Source organism: Panthera pardus, unplaced genomic scaffold (genome assembly GCF_024362965.1).
Source record: "Panthera pardus isolate Hobbes unplaced genomic scaffold, ASM2436296v1 HiC_scaffold_13, whole genome shotgun sequence".
Taxonomy (NCBI): domain Eukaryota; kingdom Metazoa; phylum Chordata; class Mammalia; order Carnivora; family Felidae; genus Panthera; species Panthera pardus.
In genome coordinates this window covers 69,672,646-69,699,227 of record NW_026526688.1, presented here as the reverse complement: position 1 = coordinate 69,699,227, position 26,582 = coordinate 69,672,646, and the positions used below count along the sequence as shown (strand labels likewise).

The window sequence follows — 26,582 nt, the reverse complement described above, 5'->3', positions numbered from 1 at the left end:
CACGAGGAAAAAAATAGAACGGTGAGATAAGAGTACGTACAGATAGGCGAAGACATTTATAGTGTGGTCTTGCACAGTGCAACAGCTCACAAAAAGAAGTCATGGATTCTCTCTGATTGGAGGTTGTTTTAAAAACAGGTTAGTAATTGGCTTGGGGAGATTGCATGTCCTGGCACAAAGGTAGGGTTGATGACCTCTGGGTGTCATTTAAGCTCCTTTTTTTTTTTTTTTTTTTTTTTTTTTTTGCTTCTATGGCAAATAGAGTCAGAAGGCAGGAAGGCTACAGGGAACATTTTCCCCACTGGAAAAGAAGTTTGGGATCCTAGGGTGGGGAGGGGGTAAGAGATTAGCGTATGATATATAATCCTAAAACTACCACATTTTACAATGCAATAAAAAATAAAAGATCAGGGAATTAAAATATAGAGAAAAGGAAAGAACAATCTTCTAAGTGATAAAATGCCAAAAAATTCTAATACAACTGTTACTTTAGCACTCGAACTCAGACCTCTCTGTTTTTTTAAAAGCTCTGCCACATAGAGAAAGGAGAGGAACAATTCCACTATTGACAATGGCCTAGAAGTACCTGTGGATTTTGGCTAACCTTCATGAGAATTCAAGCATTTTTCCAAAAGCATTTTTCTTTGTGTTCCAAAACTCTTAAAGCTCACTTCTATGAGCACAAGATTATTTTCTCGGTGCTAAATGTTAAGTTCTTGAAAGGAAGCCATAACAGCGTTGCTTTATTATAACCATATTATTATTTTCACACATCGAGAAGAACAACTGACCTCTCAAAATTAAAAGTGCACCTCAAATTAAAAGCAGACGCCAGGTTGTAACAAACAGAAGCCTCTGCTGGCTGTTTCTAAAGCAATTTAATTTTTCGTGAAGAAACGTTTCAGAGTTAGATGAGAAGTTCATGAGTTAGTAAATTTGCTTGGCTGCCACTCTCCCCAAAAAAGGTCTTTTTACTAGAAGGAGACCAGTGCATTGCTTCCCCTTACAGCCACAAGAGAGATTAGTAGAAGCTAAAGTGTAGGATATTTAGAGAATGGGCTCCAGAGAGTGAAAGCCTGGCTTCTAGCCCTTCTTCTCTTCCTAGCTGTGGTCCCTTGTGACAGGTAGCCTTACCTCTCTAGCCTCATTTTCCGTCTTTAAGAGAAGACTAATGACAGCACGTACCCCATTGGCTTCTTGTAATGGTTAAAGGAGATAGCGGTGATGGAATGACAATTTGAAATGCTAGTTAATGTTCTTTATTCCTCTAGCACTTGTTTGAACTTCTCAGAGGCCCTCCTCCTAGCCCAGGCAACTTAACAAGAATCTCCATTGCACCAAGGAGGCAGGGGGTCGGGGGAGGTATCATGGTAGATTTAGGAACACACTCATTGAATTATTGGTATAGTCAACATGTGGATATAACCAACACAGTGGACACGAATATCCGTCAGATGTAATCAGAAAACAGTTTTCATCATTCTCCCCATTGCCTATTCAAACTTGCTCTGTGGCTTAGTAGTGCTTTCCCACTCCCTTGGGTAAAAAACCCAGATATGACTTTTCTAGTCATACTTGGATTTTTTAAAATGTCTCCACTCATTTTCGTCACACACACACACACACACACACACACACACACACACACATAATCTGCACCTAACCTGATCAAAATGTTTGATCCAAACAGGGTCAAAAGTTTCAAATTTTGTTTAACTTTTCCTTTTCCAGAAATCACCTGTCCCTCAAAAAGCATAGCCAAAACCTACTGAAAAGGGGGAGGGAAAATTCATCCTGAATTGCTTTTTTTTTTCCTGTTAAGACCTTCAATTCCTCACCCACATGCCCACTCACCCCACTCCGAGTCTCTCTGGCTATTCCCGAGTTGAAGGGTAGTGGGAACAGAAAAGTAGTAACAGTAGAAATGTGTTGCTACTCCATTACATTGTCGTGAATTGATTTATAAGGTCTCTGGACTTTAGTGCAGGTATATAAAGCTGATCATCTGGTGGGCATTTGCAGTTGCTTCAAAAACACCCCTATTACTGTCTCTCCCGCTGGCTGTTGATGTCTCCTCAGTCCCTTGGGATCTGGTAGCCCTCTGTTCTGTTGAGGTCATCTCTTTTCAAGCTGTTTCTCAGCATTCAAAATGGCCAACACGGTGGCTTTCTCATTTGGGCCTGTATATATCGCCCACAAGTGGCCCGATACACACAACCACAATCTTTGGCCTCAGCAACCCCTGGCTTCCCAAGGCAGCAACCTATTTCCCTTGGTGTGGTGGAGCCTCATTCTAGAAGGGGGAAGCAGTGGCAATCTATTGCTCATGGTCACTGTTGACACTGAACAGAAAGGTATATTCTACCATCGGGTGTTATGTGGCTCAAGAGAGAAGTTTAATTTTGTTTTGGAAAAATAAACCTCAATTCCTTGAATGAGTACTGGCATGAAAATTTGTTAACAAGATATAACAGTCACATATACCTATAACATGTGCGTGTACATATAACACTCAAAATACTTATTACTGGTATTAATATTATGTGATCAGAGAGACTGATCAAATCCTCATATGTAAAGTACTTTCTCTCTATTAAAAAAAAAAATCCATGAGGAAAACAAAGTGCAAAGACAATTATTTTTTTATTTTTTTATTTTATTTCATTATTTCTTAATGTTTATTTTTGAGAGAGAGAGACAGAGTGCAAGCAGGGGAGGGGCAGAGAGAGAGGGAGACACAGAATCGGAAGCAGGCTCCAGGCTCTGACCTGTCAGCGTAGAGCCTGACGCAGGGCTCGAACTCACAAACTGTGAGATCGTGACCTGAGCCGAAATCGGTCGCTTAACCAACTGAGCCACCCAGGCACCCCAAAAGACAATTATAAGGCAAATTAAAATTACCTGGGAAACTCTGGGGTGCCTGGGTAGCTCAGTTGGTTCAGTGTGCAACTTCGGCTCAGGTTATGATCTCACAGTTCATGAGTTCAAGCCCCGCAGTTGTCAGCGCAGAGCCTGCTTCAGATCCTCTGTCTCCCTCTCTCTCTCTGCCCCTCCCCACCCTCTCAAAAATAAGCATTAAAAAATTTTTTTTAATTCCCTGGGAAACTTTTTATACCTTACTGGAGGTAAGAGAAGGTAGTGAGGAAAAGCAACATGAGCAGGAACTGGAGCCTGTGGTAGCATTTGATTTCTTGACCTGTATGGTATTTGTGAAAGGATGTTTATCTTGGGACAATCTATTGGCTATCCATTTATGATTTATGAAAGAGGTGGTAGGTAGACAAATAGTCTTTTTATATTTTTTATATCTTGCATATGCTCTGCCTCTGTCTAGAAAAGGAGAAGTAATAATTTTTACATATTTTTATTTACAATGAAGAGTCTATGATACTTTCAGCATTTAAAATTAAATTTAAAAAAGTTAAAGAAAAATATCATTGAGAACTTTTAAAATATATAGACACCTAGGCCCCATCCACCTCCCCAGAGATTCTAATTTAATTGGTCTGAGGTAGAGCCCAGCAATCCATAGTTTGAAAACCTTCCAATGTGCGGTTTTGTAATTCACTCTTCTAAAAGTTAAATGGCTGGGTTCAGAAGCAAATTAACACCTTTATGCAGTTAAGTGATAAGTCTTAGGTTTCATCAGCAGTAGAATAATCTTTAAATCCTTCAAGGCTTCCAGTTGTAAGAACCAAACGCAATAAAGTCTGGTTCTCCTTGAAGCTGGGAAAATTCCAGGACCAGATTGGGCAGTGCGTAGGGCTCCAGATTTCTCACTCACATTTCTCATTTCCCCACTCCTGTCACGTGTACCTTTTGCTGCTACTGTGGGCTCAGGCTCATGTACCTCCTCAGAGCCATTCAGAAAGTGAAAAGGAATATATGAGGACTCCAGTCACTGAAAACCTAAGTATTAAAGTTTTTCCTTGTTGGCCCGTGCTTGTTACATAGATTACACACCTACTACAAATGGACATTTCGTTCCTGGATCTGTGCTGACCAGATCCTTCCACTGGGTTCCTAACCCTTGCTCACAACTTTCCTGATTCTCTAGGACCTAGCCTTCTAGAACTATAATCCTGGCTTTAGCCTAGGTTCTTGGGTACCCACTCTGTCTTGCTTGTCATACAGAATTTGCTAATACTTTTGCTATCCATTCTCCCATCCAAGTACTAACCAGGCCCAACCCTCCTTAGCTTCCGAGATCAGACGAGATCGGGCGCGTTCAGGGTGGTATGGCCGTAGACTTTTGCTATCCATTCTAACACCAGGCCTGGGCATCCCTGAGCTGGCCTGTCCTGACCCTGAAAAACCCTTAGGCTTATAGTCTTTGAAATGTTGTCATAAAGGTGTTTGATTGCTACCAAGAAGTTTGTAGTTCCTTAAATTGTGCTCTATATTATATCTGCCTTTAAAACTATATGCAAAAGAAGTTACAGTTATTGTGTTATATTTGATTTAAAAACATGTGCACTTTCATCTGATGTTAGATTATTTAGTCACTCCTAAGGACATCTTTCCTGTCGACCCACATCCACTCGCTGTAGGTAGAAGAAACACTGGAAAAGAAAACTGCCTGTCTTCTCAGAGCCTGCCTTACAAATCTGTGAAGTGACGCTGAGTGCCATAACTTGACCTCTCGCGTGTGACCAGGAGGGCACCACATAGGCACATTTCCAAGCGATGAAGGGCCTGACATTTCATTGCATTGGGTATTCTCCCCTCTATCTACTGTTATACCTGGCAAAGAGGAACATGAGCCTCCTTGCCTTTTCCTGCTGTGGAAATCTACCATAACCATCCCTTTTGCCTCATTTCCCTGGGAGGATTTGTTCTATTTACACAAACTTGTGTCTGCGTCAGGATGCCCCTGCCACATGACCAGAAACCAAGCAATGTTTATATGGACAGAGCATAATACAAGGAACAAATAAAATGTATGACAGCCAACCTGACATAAATTTGAAAGAGCATATTTATATGGTTCTTATTTCCCTTCTGGATAATTAGATGATTTACACATGTTATAATAGCCAGCACTTTTTTTCTATAGTTCTAAACCCCAAGAATGCAGAGTCATCATGGAGTCAGAGAAGAATTAGGTAAATCAGAAACTCCCTGAGGTCCCTCTAAAAGCCCCTGGACAGTCTAGACAATTAAGCTCCTCTTTTTCAGCCATGGGTGCTGAAGGCCTCTATTCCCTACCTCCCACCTCCACTCCCAGGCCACAGACAGAAATGAGGACAGACACGCCAGCCCTAGGTAATTTGTGGCTTGGGATAGGAAAACCAAAACCATTTGAGCCTATGTCGAGGAGTGAAGATTGGATAAAGCCATCTGAATCCTTGGGCTCCTTGCAGAAAATTATGCAGAGCTACAAATTATCTATTTTCTCCTCACCTAAGGCAGAGTTTGTATAAAAGAAAGAAGCTGCAAAGTACATTCAGTGGAAGAAAGTCCCCCTGGCTAGACTAGATTAAATTTGGCATTCTAGAAATGCAACGGGATTATAAACAAACACCTTAAAAATACAGGAGAAGAAGCTAGACAGAAATTTGGGGTCCTTTTTTCATTTGCATCTAGCCGTTCTGAGACTCAGCTGTGTCCCCCCACTGCGATTCAGACATGTGTTGCATATCTGAGAAGTCGTTGGGGTGTGAAAACTGCACACACACGTTTCATGAACTGATAGAGAAGCCGGGTTAGAAAAGACAGAAAGTGTTAATATCACATTCTCTGCCCAGCCACCCATTCCCACCTTCCCAGTCCTGTAGATTCAAGCCCCAGGAAATAACCACAGACAAACACAGATGGATATATTTTCACATCTTGTTCTGTGATATGTCGAGGCATCAGCAGCCCGCTGTGGTTTCCAGGCAAGGAAATGTGAAGCAGATCAGGGATGACCCCATTTTCCTGACCGCTTCAAGGTGTTGGCAATTTTGGGGAGCCCTGGCAGGTGGCACCCCTGGCACGGACCCTCATGCTTCACGTGGAAGGCAGCAGCAGCAACAGCAGGCTCAGCAGTGAGTCAATCACCCTAACTAGCTGCACAGACAGAAAACATCCATGAGAAGCTGGAATGTGGTAACTGCAAATGACTGGGTGATAAGCATTTGAGTGACAAACCCTGGCATTCTGTGACACAGTTGCATGCTTGTTTGAGAGGTGCTGGAGGTCTTGTTTTATGCAGGAGAGGGTAAGAGTCCGTGCAGTCCTCCCACTAAAGAGTGCTTGGTACCCGTAGGCTGCTGAGACTCAGGGAAATGCACAACAACTTACCATTTATTAAAGACCCACTAAAGGCCAGTGATATCCCAATAAGTGTTGACTGAATGAGTGAGTGAATGAAATAATGAATAAATGAATGAAAATGTTAAGATGATAAAACACAATCTCCAGACTATCGTCTCTCAGAGTGTGGCCCTGGACCATCAGCATCAACTGCACCTGGGAATTTATTAGACATGTGAATCCTTGAGCCACCCAAAACCTACTGGACTAGAAACTCTGGAGGAGAGGGTCTGCAATCTGTATTGTAACAAGCCCTCCAGATAATCTGACATATGCTAAAGTTTGAGAACCATGGCTCTAGTTGAGGAACCCCAAAAAGAACAGGGCAGGCCAGCAAGAAGATAGGAAAATGCCAAAAAAGGAAGAATAGAAAAGAGCAAAAAGTTGTCGTAAGTGTCAAAACAGCATTTGTAATTTATGTAAAGTTATGCTTTACTTTTTTCCTCTTTATGAGAGTTCATTTCCTCTTTGGCACTTCATTCCTTGGTTTGGAAAAGACAGACTGTGCTAATATCATATGTTCTGCCCAGTCAGGCACCCTCACCTACCCAGCCGGACTGATTCTAGCCCTTTCTCAAAGCAAGGTCATAGCATGTAGATACTGGGAAAAGAAGAAATTTGAGAGTGACAAAAATTCACAAACCATAGAATGAAAACCAGGAACACTCCTGGGTGTGGAGGGACTGTCTAAGGAAAATTACAGGAAGAAATCAAATCCTCTGCAGGCCATCGCCAGATCTGTACCCATAAAGACACTTTTTATAGGAAAATCACACTGTTTTCCAAAGGCGGTCCTAGGGTTCCCATGGCCACATAATGTGTAGCATAGACAAAAATTATAAGCCAAAAAGCTTTGGTGAGAAGCCTGGAATGGGTTTCTGAAACATAAAAAAATGAGCAGATACAAAGTAGTGTGACACACAGAAGAAAACTAAATATTTGTATAAGAATGAACATGTCATTTCCCTAAATATAACACACCCCAATTCTTTTTCCACAGGAAATTACCAATGCTTTGGTTTAAGAAGGCACATTATTTTGCAGTTTTTTGGGCAATAAAGCAAACTTGATTGAAGTAATCATCAGCTCAAAGGCAGCACTCCTTTTTTTTTTTTATCTCTGTACTAATTCCTCATAATATAGAAACAGCCAGAAATACAGTTTATGACAATAGATCTACATTTAATTCCACTGAGTTGAGGAATTTGTAAACAAAATATTCTTAGCTAGGTGCTTTTGGTAAGGGCTATTAACTGAATGTTTGTGCCCCCTCAAAATTCATATGTTGAGACTCTAATTACCAGTATGATATAAATGGAGATGGGAACTCCAGGAAGTAACTAGGTCACGAAGGTAGAGCCCTCATGATGGAATTTTTGCCCTCCTAAGAAGAGACAAAGGAGAGCTTGCCTCCTTTCTCTGGTCTCTGCCATGTGACGACCCAGAAAGAAGGTAGCCATCTGTAAACCATGTACTTGCTCTTTTTTTCTTGGAAGGATGATGCTAATGACTAAGCACTCTCTAAAGAGACCAGGGAAAGAAAACATTGATGGGATAAAGCACTGATGAATACATAATTGCAGGTTCAAGAAATAGTGGTCAGTCTTACCAAGTTACCAATGCAGCATGGTATCCAGGATTTGCTCACTATCTCCCTCTGTACTTAACAAAAGACTTCAAAATTAAGCAGGAGTATATTCTGCTAAAATTAGTCATGCTACTTTGGGTTCCAAAAAGATACTCGGTGGTCTAGCAAGTCGGGCAGCATGTAGGACCCGACCTTCCAGACTGGATTGCTTTTAAAAATTTTCAGTTCTGTCAGTTCTCCACCTTCTCGCCCATGTACCACCCTTAGAATCTGCCCACATCTAATAGACACATCTTCTACGTTCAGATTTCAAGTCTTCCCATTGTTTTCTAGATCATGCCTATACCCAGCATCAAATATGGCAATTCTAATCTGGCCAAATTTGTCATCTGCCAAGTAATGGTACTAGACTGGCTTGATTAGTTTCATAGATTATTCATTTTCATTTAATGAATAATTTACCTACCAATCCATCATAAATTTCAAACTGAACCAAAGCTTATTTTCACCTATTCTCTTATTGGATCCTGGAAAAGGCATTTTTCTTTTCCTTAAGTAAGAAAAAAAATCCTTTAAAATTGGTTGAATTTCTGCTAGCAAGTAGGTAACTTTCCCTCTCAAATACATAATTTTTTTAAATAAATGTTTAATAGATGGGTTTGGAATTTCTGTAGCTAAGGCTTTCAAATGTCTAAGAAGCATGGTGAATCTAAGTATATCACTAAACATTTGTATTACTTTTCTAAATTTTCCATGGAAAGCATAATTTGAGATTAAAATATATAACTTCTGCCTCAGCAGTATGTAAGGCTAGATACTCAAAGGCCTTCTTACTTTAAGCCTAGACCCATAATAAATAAGGAAAAACATATATAATCCACTGTTTACAAGTTTTCTAAAAAGGAAGGATTCTCAAATTTAAAACTTCCACAAATTATTATCAGTTTATATGAGGTGAATACAAAAAATCACTAAGCATGCAAAGAAGGAAAAAAAAACAAATTTTAGAATTGTCAGAATCCACATATAAATTTATTATATATATATGTATATATATATATATGCATATATAAATATACATATATATATATATATATATATAAAATGTTTAAAGGAAGACAAAGTGAGCATGCAATAAAAAGGGATTAAAAATAATGAGGACATATTTTTAAAAAGTTTTTTTAATATTATTCACGGGTGGGGTGCCTGGGTGACTCAATCAGTTAAGGATCTGACTCTTGATTTTGGCTCAGGTCATGCTCTCAGTTGTGAGACTGAGACCAAAGTCAGGCTCCATGATGGGCATAGAGCCTGCTTAAGATTCTTCCTCTCTCTCTCTCTCTCTCTCTCCCTCTCTCTCTTTCTGTCTGTCTTTCTCTCTGTCTCTCCCCTACTCACATGCATGCTCTCTCTCTCAAAAAATAAAAATAAAAATAAAATACCACTCAGGTGATAAAACAAATTGTTGAAATTAAAATTTAATGGATAAAATTTTTGGCCCTGGACCCAATAATGTAGCTTATGTTGAACTAAATCTTATACCAAAAATAACTTTAAAAGTTGGGAAAACATAAAAAATTCTTTGAAAGCATTGGAGAACTAGCTCAAGTAACATTGAGCAGCAAGAATCCTTGAGAAAAGAAAGCACACAAGGTGCACTCCTCAGAATTTTTCTGAGGGCACTTTCCCAGTGTTGGCAAGAGTGAAAAGAGCTCAAGAAGAAAGCAGCATGCTGCTAGGTCTGAGGAGTCAGAGAGTGAGTTTGGGGATGCCCAAGGAGATGGGATTTGAGAAGCAAAATATTGGAGAGAAAGGAACTTCGGAGGAAGTGCCCAAAAATCTGCATTCAAATTTCCCTCAAATGGCTGGTCAGCTTCTGAACTGTGAATGTGCAAGGCAATCCTGAATAAATTAGCAAACAGCAGACAGAAAGCTCAAGAACTGAGGTAGATTTCAGCAACCAGACAGCACCAGGGTGTTAAAAGATTGTTATTCAAGATGGAAGAGACTTGAAGCACTGAGACCTAGGCATTCCCTAGGGCTAATGACCACCCCTATGAATAAAAGCAAAATGGAAATAAGCATAACAAAGCTGAAAAACAAGTCTTGACTGGATCAAGGTCATTCACTGTAACTCTTTGACTAAAAATCTTAATGCTTTTTGGAAGAATATTCTATAAAGCCTCTACAGTTTATAATTCATAATCTGAAAAGCAACTGAAAATTATACGCATGCTAAAAATAAAAGAAAATGACCAATATGAAGAGAAAAGACAAGAAATAAAGAGATATAGGTGCCATCCACAGGGCCACCACAGAGTCACCACTGCTGGCCCTGATCACCTGGAGAAGCCCAGTCCAATGCTATTTGGCCACTTTTTGCACCTGGGAGCACATCTCACTTCACACTGGACTTCCTCTAGCCCAGGCTACTGCTTGACCATTCTTCTTCCCATACACCTGTGCAAGTCAATGGCTTCCTGCACCAAATGTCTCCAACAGTAGGCTGCCAGTGGTCATCTCCCCCAAAGGCAACTGAAAATTTCTTGTCAGAAGAAATTTGGCTGGAATCCCCATAGTTCCATAAAATAAGACTTGACAACTTTGTCCTTCCCTCTGACTTGCGTAAACTTTGTTTGGATCATACGTTAGAAGGCCAGGAAAAATGGCTGCCCATCACATTTTTAGTTGCTGAGAAGTACTCCAGCTTTAACCAGGAGGTGACCTGTACTTACAAAATTCAGACTTTTTAGGAAGTCATTTGTTCACTGTAAAAAGAGATTAAAGAAATCATGACAGAAGGCAATAAATTTCATCAAGAATAGTAATCTTTATAGTATCCACATGACTAGAGCGTGCTATAGTCTTTATAGTATCCACATGACTGTTCAAAGTATAAACACATTTATTCTAAGAACTAGGTAGTAGATAAGAGCCTTTTGTAAAGTGTTGCTTATTTGTAAGATGGCATATATGAAATAGTCCTAATGAACAGTGAGGGTTAGCTAGATTTACTTAAAACAGGGAACTTTGTGCCTGTGAAAGTTATACACTTGGGCCCGTGAAATAAATACACTTCTTTCAAGTGTATTATGGTGCTCGCTTGCATTTTTTTTATTCTTTAAACATTAAAGTATGCCATACTATAAAGTACTATAATCTTGTTACTGAAACAAGAAAAAAAAATTCATAACGATTCCCACTTCTGTATAAAATAAGATGTTCTACTACCACTGTTCTTCTAACTGCCCAATGTATTAACGATCCCCTGATGTGCTTTGGGGCAAGCCCATGAATTGGCAGACTTTCTGCTGAAATTAATTTAAGAGAGTCTGATTACATGGTAAACAAATAGGCTGAGGAAAACCTCAGGTGATAATGTCATTATTATTTTTTTTTGCTATGGTTTTAGCTTGATAATTAAGGTATATTTTTGTTTAGAACCAAATGACGTTAGTTTTTATGTTTCTGAAACTGGAAATCTTTTTCAGTCAATATTTTAAAGAAATAGAAAACCATAATTATTTTCACTCTGGAGAGCTAGTTAATGAATGCAAAGAGGTTAGAGAAATTTAGAGCTACTCATCATTTAATGGTATTTAATGTTTATTTTCAGTGTGTTTAATATGGGTAATTTCTGCAGGTCCTCTAAAAGAGGAACAATGCTTATTGATTAAACGTGGGAAATGATAGTCATTACACCAAATTCTACTTAAGACCTGTGACTGTATTACACATTATATGGTGGAGTTCATTTCTCATGCAATGTCTTATTTTTCTGAACTATAAAATAGAGACAATGGTTTTAAAAAGAGTGACAGGGGGATGCCTGGGTGGCTCAGTTGGTTAAGCATCCTACTCTTTGATTTTGGTCACGTGACAATTTCACGGTTTGTGAGTTACAGCCCAAGCCCACATTGAGCTCTGCGCTGATAGTGGGATCCTCTCTCTCCCTCTGTCTCTGCCCCTCCCTTGCTTGTGCATGTATGTGTGCATGTGCTCTCTCTCGCTCTCTCTCTTTCTCAAAAATAAACTTTTAGGGGTGCCTGGGTGGCTCAGTCGGTTAAGCGTCCGACTTCGGCTCAGGTCATGATCTCACCGTTTGTGGGTTCGAGCCCCGCGTCGGGCTCTGTGCTCACAGCTCAGAGCCTGGAGCCTGTTTCAGATTCTGTGTGTCTCTGTCTCTGCCCCTCTGTTCACACTCTGTCTCTGTCTCAAAAATAAATAAACATTAAAAAATTCTTTTTTAAATAAATAAATAAATAAACTTTTAAAAAAAGAGAGAAAGAGATAAAGAATCCACTGGTGATTCAGACTTTAAAATACTAAGACTAGAAAGTTAAAAAAGCAAAAGATGAACAAAAAAGATGAAGAATGAGAAAATTTCAACAGAAAATTGGAACCATTAAAAAGAATCAAATGAACATTCTTAATCTGAAAAAAAAATATCTACAATGAAAAGTATTTATTTGGGTTTAAAAGGCAGATTGGACAAGGTAAAAATGCAAGGTGTGTAAAATCAGAAACAGGTCCCTAAGAAATATAAAAACTGTCAGAGAAGAAGTTGGAAAAAAATAAGAACTGAGTGTTTAAGAGATACATTGGACACAATTAAAAGATCTAATACATAACTGGATGCCCAGAAGAAAAGAGAAAGACAATGTGGCAGAAACAATATTGAAAGAGATAATGACAGAGAATTTTCAAACTGGCAAAAGACATCAGTTCAAAGTTCCAAAAAACTCACTGAACTCAAGGAAAGATATGTCAAAGAAAACCAATAACCACCTCTTGGTCAGCTTACTAAAAAACAAAATAGAGGGGTGCCTGGGTGGCTCAGTCATTTGAGCGTCTAACTTCGGCTCAGGTCATGATGTCGCAGGCTGTGAGTTCGAGCCCCGCATCGGGCTCTGTGCTGACAGCTCAGAGCCTGGAGCCTGCTTTGGATTCTGTGTCTCCCTCTCTCTCTCTGCTTTGTCTCTCTCTCTCTCTCTCTCTCTCTCTGTCAAAAATAAATAAACATTAAAAAAATTTTAAAAACAAAATAGAGTTGAGAATTTGTAAACTGAAAGGTGGGTCAGAAAACGATATATAAACTGAAACACAGACAGTTACTAGGTTAGAAAATACATAAAGGAGTATAAGAGACTTCTTAGACATGGTTATGAGAAAGATTTAAGACAAGAATAATTTGAGGTATAGAAAGAAAGGAGAGAATCTGACAAAAGCAGTATTTGAAGAAAAAAAAAATGGCCATGAGAGTTCAGATTCAAGAAATGCTACAAACTCCAGCAAGGATTGTTTCAAACAAACATTTTTATATAAAGGAAACAATACCAAGTTTGGATAACTGAAACATACTTGTATTTTACAGTGGAATCTTAGAACCAGAGGAGGCCTGAGAGATAAGCTGATATGACACACTGATCTTAGAGAGGAAGCAGATCGAGACCTGCACAAGCAAATGACCTAAGGAAAGGCACAGATAAGGCACAGCCAGAATCGGAATTCTTGAATTCAAATTAGACAATATTTTCACTATACAAGACCTTCTCTCTCATTTAACTTTATATGTTCAGCAGCACTATCCAAAGATATAGATCATTCTATCATTTTTAAATTATGTTTTCTTAATTAAACTCTTTTTAAATCTTTCTTGCTGACTTCCATATTACCAAACAGATTAATAGTGTAAAAAAGTAACTCTAGGTCAATCACTTACTCAGGTTGCTTAATGTTAGAAGTAGAGCAGAACAGAAATTCAGATTATTGAACTTTCTATTGCAGAGTACTTTTCATCTCCAGCTTGGTGGTGGTGGTGTTTGGTTTTTGGTTTTTTGTTTTGTTTTCTTTTTTTTTAACATTTATTTACAATTGAGAGACAGAAAGACACCGAGCATGAGCAGGGACAGGGCAGAGAGAGGGGGAGACACAGAATCCGAAGCAGGCTCCAGGCTCTGAGCTGTCAGCACAGAGCCCAACACGGGGCTCAAACTCACAAACTAAAAGATCATGATCTGAGCTGAAGTCAGATGCTTCACCGAAGGAGCCACCCAGGCGCCCCAAGTGGTGGTGGGTTTTTTTTTGTTTGTTTGTTTGTTTGTTTTTTAATTTTTTTAACGTTTTATTTATTTTTGAGACAGAGACAGAGCATGGACAGGGGAGGGGCAAAGAGAGAGGGAGACACGGAATCCGAAACAGGCTCCAGGCTCCGAGCTGTCAGCACAGAGCCCGATGCGGGGCTCGAACCCACGGACTGCGAGATCATGACCTGAGCCGAAGTCGGCTGCCCAACCGACTGACCCACCCAGGCGCCCCGGTGGTGGTGTTTTTTAATAGCACTTACACACTGCATGTAAGACCATGAAACTCCTGTTCTTTTACCTTCACCTTAGCAATTATTATCTTGTGACTCAATTTCTGTTTCTTTAGTGCTTTTTTTCCCAGATATATTGGGGTATAATTGACAAATAAAATTGTATGTGCTTAAAGTGTACAATGTGATCATTAGATATATGTATACATTGTGAAATAATTTACACATGCAGGCATTTGCACATGTGTGCACATGCACACACACACACACACACACACACGCACACACACACAGCTTCTGTCCATAGGAGCTGGTCTAACTCAGCCGGATTTCACCTTTTTTCTGCACTCTTCCAGTCTGGGGATGTGCCGTGCTAAACAGCCAGGAAGCCTAGTTCTTAGTGTTCAAGGAAGAGATGAGAGCAGGGAGTAGTTCATTGGGGTCAAATATAAGGTCCAGGTACTTGATGGGGCTTACCAGGGCTTAATAGAAGCCAGAAAAATATAGAAATAGTTCAATGGTGCCGTCAGCCCACCTCCACCCTGCCCACAGCCCAGAAACACTACCAGATTTTAGAGAGTGACCTTTAAGTTAGGACAATCTGCCAATGTGTAGCTGGGCCTGCTACTTTGACCCCAGACCCAAAGGGGCAGTGTAAGTGAAGTGCACTAGAGCTGAAGCCTCTTTAGGTTCATGCTACATCTATGTCATGAAGCTTGGGTTAAGAGAGACCCATTTTGCCAGTAGCCAGAAATCCTGGAGAGTTAGACAATCAGGCACTATGCTGACAGAAAAGTTGGATTCTGTACCTCACAATACAGGAAATAGGATTTTGCTGCACTCCTTTCTCCAAGATTAAGTTAGTTTTTACCTACTCTTTCTCCCTTTATTTATTCTTTCTCTGTACATCCAATAATTCCCTCTGCTTATTTCCATTATTTCACCCATCCCCTGGTATTGTCATTTGACATTAGTGGATACTCTTCTCGGTTTCAGGCAACAGAAAACCCAGAGACCCTAGTCAAGCTTCCACAAAAAGAATTTTATTGGCTAGTTTCCCTCAAATATCCAGAGGTAGAGTAGGCTTTAGCTCAGTTCAGCCATGTCTGGCTAAGTTTCTTTGTGGTCTTTTTGGCTGTATCCTTGGCTGAATTTCCTCCTGATCACAAGGTGGCTTCTTGAAGAAACAGCAGACTGCATGATCCCTCTTTCGCATCTAGGTAAAAAAGATTAGAAGCATCTCGCAACCATCAAACAAGATTTCTGAGCTTTGTCCAAAAGACATTCACTATAGATAAGAGTGTCATAGAGGTTTATACCCTGGTTACATGCTTATTGCTAAAACAATAGCTGCTGTAAATGATTTTGAATTGCCCCTGGAGCTGGATGTGATATCCATCCAACACAAATCCTTAATCTCCTGGCTGCAACACAGTGGGAAACAGAATGGTGTTAGATAGACAAACGAAACATCCATTATACCTATGGTGGACTTTTATTCTATCGTCTCTATAAAGCCATGGCAACCTGGAAGATAGAGACATCTCTGTGTCTTCAGGCCCTACCTCATAGCTGCCATAGAATCAGTATTCAATAGTCACCTGAATGAACAAATAAAATAACTGATTCTCCTCAGAAATCTATTTGTCATCAGCCATCCTGTAATTCTTAAAGCATATTGTATTTGTAATAATATTTGCACAACACCTTATTGTTCAATCCCACCCTTCGTGGTTATAATTTTTACCTATTGCTTCCTGGGTGTTTCACTTTGTTTCAACACATTACTGATTATTTTTAGAGCTGCTATTAACACAGACTTCAATTGCTGTCCTGTTTTCCCCTTGAGCAGTGAAGCAGTTGCCATGGAAACAGAATCCAATATCTCTCTCTAGAGCCTCACATCAATGCAATTTGATGTGGGGGACTAACATACTACCTCCTACCTGTATTTTATAAGTCTGAAGATATATTACCTCAAAAGACACAAGTCATTACTGGGTTAAGGCATACTCGATGAAGTATGGGTTTGACAGCTTGTCCAAAAGATGTATCAGAGCCCTCATCTGGAAATAATACCCTAATCAGAGTTGGAGAAAGGTTTTCATGCTTGAATCACCTAAAAATTCTAAGTCTCCAGGTAAATTTTATTTAAAGACGGGAGGAAGGATCATTTTAATTGGCACCACTCATTCAGCACAAAGTCACAGACACATAACCTTTCTCAAAGAGCCATGTATAGTGATTACATGGGCTCTCCCCCAACCCCCGGCTTCAACCTGATCCTACACAAAAAGTGAGGTTTGAAATCGAATCCAGGTTGACTGGTAGGAGAAGAGAGGAGTAATTTCCCAAGTATCTCAGCTGAGCCAGCTCCCATCAGCCAAGGGCAATCTCTCAAAAAGTTGTAGATCTAAGCCTTAGCTTCAGTGCTCTCAGCAGCTGGGGGAAGGATACATTAGCTGAGTGGCAGACTACATAGGGAACCAACAGCTTGACTGCATATGAGTAGAAATGGTTCATCACCAGGTCCTAAACTCTCAGATAAAACAAATTTTTGTAGCGTAAAACCAAGCTTTGACTTTGTTGGCACTCCATAATCTTTTATTTTGTGGCCGGATATGTTATGATGGAATTTTCTATCCTGCAGCGAGATATTTACATAGTCCATCTCTGTAGGTATATATCTGAGGGTAATCTGAGTTACCATCCCAAGGACATGGAATGGAAGAAACCAGGATGAGGTAGATGCATGTGAGAACAAGGCAAGCAAGAGAAACATTAAAATATTAGGTTCAACTGTATCAACAGGAACCTAAAGCATAGAGACCTAAGCAAAGTGAGTAGTGAGTACACAAGGTACAGCTATTTAATCGTAAGGGATATTGAATCTTAGCAACAAAGAGATAACAGTGAGCACATGGATGAGAAACACAGCAAAAAAGGTACATGTGCAGACTGCAACAGCATTAAAGACTGAAATCAGCACCAGAAAAAGAGAGGAGCCAGGGGATGAGGCTAGGCTACAAGACAATAGTCAGGATCCCACCCTGATTTTGTTGTAGGATTCCAAAAGATTCTGTTACAGGATCTTTTTCTTAGTGCAATATTTTTCAGTTGGAGAAGCAAAAGACTTGTTTTTTGGATTTGCTTTGTTTTTGACTATCTGCTTGTTTGGTTTACAACCCTGGCCCTATCAAGATGACATTTTAAAGATGAAACTCGGTATAATCTACTTTTGTGCTATGCCTTCTCTTCTCTGAAAAAGAGGAAGTTTATCCATGAGCTAGATCAAGCCTAATTCTCCAAGTTCCCTGTTTTCCAGTTTTGCTCTTTGCTGTGTTAACCCTTGCCCTCATCCTAGTCTCATCCCAGCTGCTCCCAAGGAACATTCAGTTCTCATCATTTTTCTAGGAGAGAAGGAGGTCAATATTATTAGTGGAGTGTATTCTGCATACCACCAGGTTTGGAAATATTTTTTGTCAAGACATGCATAGGCTTTCTCACGCTGAATACCTACCTCCACAACAAAGCCAGCCCACACTTGGCCCAGTTCCACCCAGGACTCAGGAGCATTCAAGCTTGCCAGGTTCTCTGCAAGGTATTAGTTGGGGCTGCTTTTTTGGCTCTTTCATACTAGGCCCATTTCCAAGTGGCTGGGTATAGATCTTGTTCTTACTTGATTTGCTTTGGAAAAATTTCTGACCTTCTCCTATTCTGACTCTTTCTTGGCTGCTTTGTACCTACTTAAACCCAACCCTCCACACCTGCCCCCACTTCATTCACTATGTCCGTTCTTACTGTCATACCCATTCTTATTTTCACAATCCTACTATATTTTCCTCTCTTAGTCCATTATAGAATGGCTAGACGGGCCATTGAGTGAGAATTGAGTGAGGGAATGTCATAGAAAAAGAGTCAGAGGACAGCTTGGAGTGGGGCCAAGACCTTGTAGGCCATTGTGAAGACTTTGTCTTTTACCCCTAAGGAAATGGGGAGCCATTGGAAGGTTTTTCAGCTAAGGAGTTAACATTGTGTAAAAATGATGGAAAAGGATCACTCTGGTTGTTATTTTAGGAACAGACTAAAATAACAGGGAGTTGGGGGGTGGGTAGGAGGGGCCAAAAGAGTGAAAGCCAGAAAAACTATCTGCTGACCATCATCAAAACAATTTAGATTGAGATGATGGAGGCTTGACCCAAGATGGCCACAGTAGAGGTGATAAGATGAAGTCAGATCCAGATATATACGTATATATTCAAGGTAAAAGGATTTCTTGACAGAGTGGACATAGGGTATGAAAAAAAGGATAAAAGCAAGGTTAATTCTATGGGTTTCTATCCGAAATTATTTAAACGTCTATATACTACGTCAGGAAATCATGATTGTGCCAGGCATTATCCTATGCCTTTTGCCAATCATAACTCATTTAATCCTCATAACCCTATGAGACAGATGTTATTAGTATTCCCATTTTATAGATGAGGAACTTGATACACAGGTTGCTTAAATGACTTGTGTAAAGTCCTTGTGACTATTGTTGCCATTAACTGAGATGGATCAATGTAGGAGTGGAACAGGTTTAGAACCCTACTTTTCTACTTTTTAAGGCCTAGAGACCATTAACTGTCCAGGCTCAGTCCACCTTTGCTTTCAGCTGCTATTAATCCATGGTATCTGTTTTTCACCTACGAGGATTATACCAGGTACTCTAGGTTGGCACCAGGATTCCCACATCTGGGTCTTCTACTGGAAATAGGGTTGGCTGGTAACATTTACCAGTCCTTCAGGGGGAGGGGGTAAGTAACATTTTCTGAGTATTTGCTGATTTCTGTGATGTAAATATTCTCACCATAGCCAATTTCAAACAATATGATTTTATTGAATGTGGAATTTGGAAGAGATGCACACAATTTGCCCTAAGCTATAACATACCACTAATTGGAGTCTTGACAATAATTTTAAAGCACTAGTAACTATCTAGCAATCATAATTCGGGGCTCTCAAATGAGAGGGAGAATTTGTGATTGGAGATATAGCCAAACTAGTTGAGAAAAATAATTTATACTTGAACTAGGAGTTGAAGTTGAGATGATAAAGCAAGAATAGAATAAATCCAAGAATGGGGAATAATGAAGGGGCTATATAACTATAGGAGAGGTCAATGGTTGAAATAGCTGATTCCCAATTGATGGCACAAAGGTCTAGAGCAGGGATGACTAGGATATAAACCTAAAGAGACTTCAAAGACAGTTCAGCCAATCAGAAGTCTCAGGAATAGGTAGAGGAATCAGAACTTCAAAAGCAGGCAGTAGCAAGAGATACTCAAACAGTGTCAGCCAAATGAATGCTCTACAAACCATGTGTTTCTGAATCTCTGAAAGGCATTTAAAAAAATATTTCTGATGCAGCCTGGAGCCTGCTTCAGATTCTGTGTGTCCTTCTCTCTCTCTCTCTCTCTCTCTCTCTGAAAAATAAACATTAATTTTTTTAAATAAATAAAAAAATATTTCTGATGCAATGTGTCTGGGTTGGGTAAGGACCAAGCTCCATAAGTGATTTATGTGTAACAGTACGTTTGAGAACCTGGTAAATAATAAAGGCAGAAAGAGTCAGGTTATCAAGGCATCCCAAGAGCAAATAAAAGACATCTGATTTGATATTGGCGTTTAGGACAAGCTTTGCAGCAATGCTTGCAAGGAATAGGACAAAGATAATACAAAGCCAATTAATGGGACACACAAGTAAGAACGGATGCGAAGACCTGAACACCGAGGGACACATGAGGCATCCTTAGCTGAAGTACACAAAAGCTCCTGTACACATCACCAAGAAGTTTTTAGCTTCTTAGCAGTGAGTGCCAAGAGAAAATTTTATTCAGAGAAACGACACTACCATTTTACCTGCACAATAGAGTGGAGGAAGGAATGCAAAAAACAAGACTGAAAGTAAGAAGACTAATGAGGCAGCAAATCAAGCATATGATGATAAAGGCATGAAGAACAGTGGTGACGATACGGATGGAACAGTGAGGTTGGTTGTAGAAATATTTTAGTGAGAACTCACATAGGATATTTGGGTATGGAGAATGAGGAATAGGCAGAAACGGAAGAGGATTCCCACATATCCAAAAGGGTGATTCAGCAAACACTTCCATTCTGGAAGACAAGCACCTAAGGAAAAGAGAGATGAAAAAATGTATATGCATCAAGACTCTTGATTGCAAATGAAAGAAAATAACTCATTTGGCTTAGGGCAAAAAATGACTTTTCTTGCTGCATGGAATCTAAGAAAGCATTAAACCAACAATAGGGTAGTGAACTGCGAGAGCTATGGTGCTGTCTTCCTAGAATATATTTTGATATCCATTCTAATAAGACTTTTATGTTTTGATTACAGCTATGTCTGACCTACCCACGCACATAGAAATAGCATAGGAACTGGGTCTGGCCAATCATAGCACCCATGCTTTTGGCCAGAGTGATTAGCTCAGAGGTAGTCCTAAGACCTGAGCTAAGCCAATCAATCAAGGGACCTCAGGAGACTTTTCATTAAAACTAACAGAGATTTTCTCCCTAGAGCTTTTGTCTTTGGGGTCACAGTTTAGGATAGATGAAAGAATGGAGCAGCTTACAACTGTCTTCCTCAGCAGCCTAGAAAAAGCCTAATTGCGGGGGTTCAACTGAGACCAAGTCAAAAGCTGAGGCAAGCAGAGATGCAAGATGGATAAAAAGAGATCTGGCAGTTCTGAAGTGTCAGTTCCAGAAATAAATAGAGGCCTGGTTAATGCAGTTATTTCACTGATCATATTAGCTACTGTAAGCTCCTTCCCAACCATATAAGAAAATAAATTCCTTTTTTCTCCCCTAAGCTAGTTAGCAATGGGACTCTGTAATACAAAGTATACTATTCTCCGTTAATACCTCCGAAAGGCCAGAGATACAACTGGGCCTCAGGGAAACTAGATCCAGGGACTGAAATATCACTAGTCCTCCCCCCTTTCATCAGTGCCTCTCTCTGGATATTGGTTTCATTCTCTGCCACTACAGACTACTTTCTTTTACAGAGTTGGAAATGTGGCCACAACAGCTCCCTAGTTTCACTTTTCATAGGTTCCATCCCTATTTTTGAACTTAGTTCTATCTCTATTTTTAAACTAGGTTTTTATCTCTATTTTTGAACTTGGACGCACAGAGAGTAAATGGCAGTTTTACTCTCTGCCTTTTACTCTCTGTGCGTCCAAGTTCAAAAATTCTAAGAAAGGATTCTAATTGACCCACCTAGTGTCATATAATAATAGATCAGTTCATTGTAACTAGGGTTTTTAAAGACTATGATTGGCTTAGTTTAGGCCAGGTTGACATCCCTAAACCAACCAAATGAGGCCAGCGGGGCAGACTCACGTAAGAAAATAGCAACGCTCAAGGAAGCTCAGGGAGGAGACAGAGGAGTAATTTTGAAAAGAATTGCAGTACTAGTTCTAGAAGAAGCAGAAACATAGCTGTCAGTGTCCCTTCCTGGAAAGATGATGTTTTAGACATTGTTGAATTTGAGGCCCAATGCAGGGCCAAAAGAAAGCCAAGGAAATGTGGCCAGTTAAAATTATCAGTCAAGTCTACAGAGGACAATTGATGGATATAATTGATTCTGATGAAACAGATCACCTCAGACTATATACTGCAAATGCAAACTGTAAACTATATATAATTTTACCCCAAGATGACTCAAAACTCCAGTTTTCAAAACAATCATGTGGTTATGTGCTATAGTAGAGTGACATTGTGAGGTAAGAGAAGAGAAAGTGTTGGGAATCACAAAGGCAGGACCTTAGGAACAAAATATCCTAATTTCTGTCTCCCTCGTATTGGGCACGAGACAAGGTCATGGACTGGCAGAATCTCAGGACTCCAAGATTTTTGGTCTGAACAACTGGAATAAGGTTGCCACTGGCTAAGAAAGGGAAGATTACAAGAAGGGCAGAGTGGGGGTAAGTTTGAGTTTTCTCTCAGGCCTTTAAGTGGAGTTGTCAGGTAAGCTATTCAAAATATGGGACTGGATTTCAGAAGAGCAATCTGGGCCCTCCAACATTAAGAGGTCATGGATGAAATGAGAAACCACCCAAGCAGACCGATGAAGGAGACTTCGGAAGATAGGAGACAAACCAGGAGAATGTGGTGTTCTGGAAGCCATATCAATGAAAAATAGCAAAAAGAAAGGAAAAATCAACCATGACAGATCCTGCTGAAGGGTCACGTAAATAATGACAGAGACATAATTGTTGGATTTAGCAATGTGGCTGCCACCAATGATGCTGACAGTCTCCATTAAGTGATAGAAGCAAAAGACAAAAGTTACACTTTGACCATGAATGCCAGCAGAAAATACCAAAATTAAATTGGATGTAGTTCTGGAAACTAGAAGATGCATAAGACATCTCAGGACTCTTGACACTTCATGTTCATGATGATCCATAAGCCACACCCTTCCCCTATAGCCAGTGACACCATGAGAGAGAGAAATCGGGGAACTGAGAGGCTATTTGATAAACTGGGCACAATATGTGTGGCTTTTATTTTGCTAAGAGAGACCAAGTATTAGATAAAGCTTCTGCTTAAATGAATAGATTGGACTCGGCTTTTAATTAATTTTTTATTCCTTCTCATGAGCAGTGGAGAGAAAAATCAAACCTACTAAAGATAAAACTAAAGGAACTACATTTATATTCATATTGGATTTTTTGCCTGTGCTAAGTGTTTCACCTTCATGGGTCCTTTTTAGTATGGTTTTTCCAGTTTTACTGAAGTATAATTAACAAATAAAAATGGTGTGTATTTAAGGTGTACAATGTGATGATTTGACGTACATATACATTGTGAAATGATTACCACAATCAAGCTAATTAGCATATTCATCACCTTACATCCAGTTACCTTTCTGTGAGTGTGTGTGGTGAAAAGGCTTAAGGTCTCTCTCAGCAAATTTGAAATATATAAAACAATATTTTAACTAGTCACCAACTATACATGACATTTCCAGAAGTTATTCATCTTATAACTGAAAGTTTGTACCCTTTGGCCAACATTTCCCCATTTTCCTTGCCACCCTCTCACCCTGGCCCTGACAACCGTCATTCTATACTGTGCTTCTCTGAGTTTGAGTTTTTTAGATTCCACATACAAGTGAGATCATGCAGGGTTTTTTTTTTCCCTTTCTGGGACTGGTTTATTTCACTTAGCATAACATCCTCTAGACTTATCCATGTTGTCTCAAATGGCAGGATTTCCTTCTTTTTTTACGGTTGAATTCTCTTCCATCACTATATATATATATATATATATATATATATATATATATGTATATATATACACATATATGTATATATATGTATATATATACATATATGTGTATATATATATATACACACACACGCGCACACACACACACATAATATTCCATTATATATCACATTTCTTTATCCATTCATCTGTTGACAGACACTTAGGTTGTTTCGTTGTTTCCCTGTGTTGGCTATGCTGCAGTGAACATAGGAATGCATATCTCTTTGAGATACTGATTTAATTTAATTTGGATATATACCCAGAAATGGGGTTTCTGGATCCATTATAAATTTTCATTAATACACTTTGCACATCAGATGCATAGCTAATGGTTTACAATTTTTTTCAAATATATCTAATATTTTCCTTGTGATTATTTAGCAACCGTAAAGCTATCTCTTACTAGTGGTTCTGGTCCATGAAATTGAATTACATCCAATTTTCATCCTAAAGGGAGAAATCAATATGATAAGCTTGAAAATGAGACATCTACCCGAAAAATACAAGGATAGTGGTAACATAGTAAAAATAGGAGGACTCATAAGTCAGAAACCAAAAAAGTCAAGATGTAGCTGATTATATCAGTGAAGGAAGCAAGCTTAGAGAATTTTTGAGTATGCGTGTCAAGACACATAGATGTATTAGTTCTTTACCTGTGTCAGATACTGACTTGCATGTGCATTTCAGGTCTATTTAGTCAGAAAAAGGCACAAATCTCATGATATTTTGAAAATTACATTGAGAACTAATAACTCCAAGTACTGAAATCACAGACATTTTGGCTTACAACTGCCACTGTCACTTACTACAGCTGAGTGATTCTGAGCAAGTTACTCTTTGAACTTGGGTGTCCTCATCCATAAAATGGAGATAAGACTAGCATGTGCCTCCTCAAGGTGTTCTAAGTCTGGAACAAGATAATGAAGACAAGGGTCTTATGTGCCGTGCCTGCCCAAAGTAAATGTTCAATAATTATTATTTGTGTTGTTTTTATACTCCATCCGGAAGGCTTTCTTTTAGAGCCCCATCAGCACCTTTCTTTCCTGACTTAGTTCTCTACCTTACTTAGAGCTCTTGCTAGATTTCATCAATGATATGCTCATCAGCACCCCCCATGATCTTTCTCCTTTGTCATTCCACCATAAGTATTATGCTGACTTTCACCTTGTGGAACACTGTTAAAGAGATATCACATGGTCAGACCAACCAACAAGGTATGAGAGACCATATATGTTCATTGGAAGGCATGTTAAAGATTATTTATGCAAAAGGATTTCCTTTTAGCTAAGATTTGAGTCAAGAGATTTTAAATTTCTGAAGAGTAAAATTAAGCAAAAACTTTGAATGTAGCACTATAATAAGTTTTGGTCTTCTAAAGATGTAGCCTTCAAATTACCTAGACAAACTGTTCCTTTGTTTTTAGAAAATCAACAGGTGATCCCTTTAGCTATATAAATGTAAGGCAAGTTCTTTGTTCTTGACAAAATTGTGGCACTCTGTAGCTGAAGTCAAGTGTTGTAGTTTGATACATCATTATGCAAGGTAGGATCAGAGTTAGATCTGTAAGAATATGGACTTCATTTCTATTATTATTATTATTATTATTATTATTATCATCATTATTACTGGTTGACTTATTTCTCTGTTTTTTTGTTTTCTTTTTGCTTGTTATGTTTTTGAGGATTATCTGCAAGAGATGAGGCACAGAAGAGAGAAGCAGCTTTCCTGAAAGACTTAGCATGAACAGAATGCTCTAACCCAGAAGATATCATAGTGAGAAGAGGCATCCCCTGAGGTCCATATAGAACCATTCAATGCTCTGCTCCCTTGGTGAGCAACAGCTATGAGAACATGGCTAGGGTGCCACGTACTCATCAGTCACAGCAAGAGGAGGTCTTTCTCAGACGACTTGGATGGTAGTGATTGTTAGCCTGGGGAAGCTAACACAAGAAAGGAAGAATACGAAGATGTCACACTGGGAGTGTGAGCACTTGGGAGGCTCCCTTTGGAGATTGCCAGACATAATTGCAAGACTCTTGGATGCTGAGGTCTTGTCAACATACTGTGGGAGGCATTGTAATTTGGTCATTAAAAATAAACGAGGCTTAATCTTACATACAAAGACTGATGAGGATTTCTCCCAACATCCTTACACTACATTTTTTTTATTAGATACAATCTCTTCAAGTGTCTTGAACAAGATTACCCGGGAAGAGACAGCGACTTAGGCCCCAATATTTTAAACTATAGGAAGTTGTAATAATAGCAACGAAGAACGAAAAACAAAGCAAAAATCTTCTCTACCATTCGTCAGTCCAGAATCAGAACTGTAGATAAAGCCAAGTGAAAATTTATCAGAAAACAACACTTCTCCCAAATATATGCTGCAGCCATAAAGTGTCATAAGAGCGCAAATATTGGAGAATCTACTGATTTCTTACTGAGAAATCTTTTTCTCTAAAATCATAGACTATCAGAAACACTTTTGTTTGAAATGATTCAGTAGTAATAAAACATCCCACTCTTGTCTGGAAGAGTTCAGCTGTGACACAGCGAAGCAGCCTTGATTTACAGGCCACGTGCAGAGCTTCAGATAGCAGGTCTCTGCAAATAACACTTGACATCTATTTTAACTTTCTTTCCAAGAAACGTCCACTTTAGAGGCACCTGGATGGCTCAGTTGGTTAAGTGTCCAACTCTTGATCTCAGCTCAGGTCTTGATCTCAGGGTTGTGAGTTCAAGCCCCAACTTGGGCTCCTCACTGGGCATGAAGCCTACTTAAAAAGGAAAAGAAAAAAAAAAGGTACATTTCACAGTCCAGAACTGATATTGGTCCCTTTACATACTGCCCATCAAAACACTGTTGCATTTACACTGCACCCAAACTCCAATCTTTGGTAAAATCCTTAACTCTTTTCCTTCCTTTGCTGAAACATCCCACAATTCCTTTGTTGTGCTGTCTCCCACATCTCAGTGAGTCTGTACATCTGGCTTATTTAGTGTAAGGTTTGTCCCACGTGGTCTCAGGCTGATTGGGCTAGGA

The 26,582-nt window shown here is 39.4% G+C and overlaps 1 long non-coding RNA gene across 2 annotated transcripts; it reads left to right on the top strand.

The window, feature by feature from the left end:
- The first annotated feature begins 33 nt into the window (after window positions 1-33).
- Window positions 34-26,582, top strand: LOC128776530 (uncharacterized). 2 transcript variants are annotated; one of them, XR_008421648.1, is made up of 3 exons: window positions 34-138; window positions 18,897-19,000; window positions 25,221-26,582. It is a non-coding gene; the product is annotated as an uncharacterized LOC128776530 (long non-coding RNA). The 2 variants fall into 2 exon arrangements; XR_008421649.1 differs by lacking the exon at window positions 25,221-26,582 and adding an exon at window positions 20,116-23,533.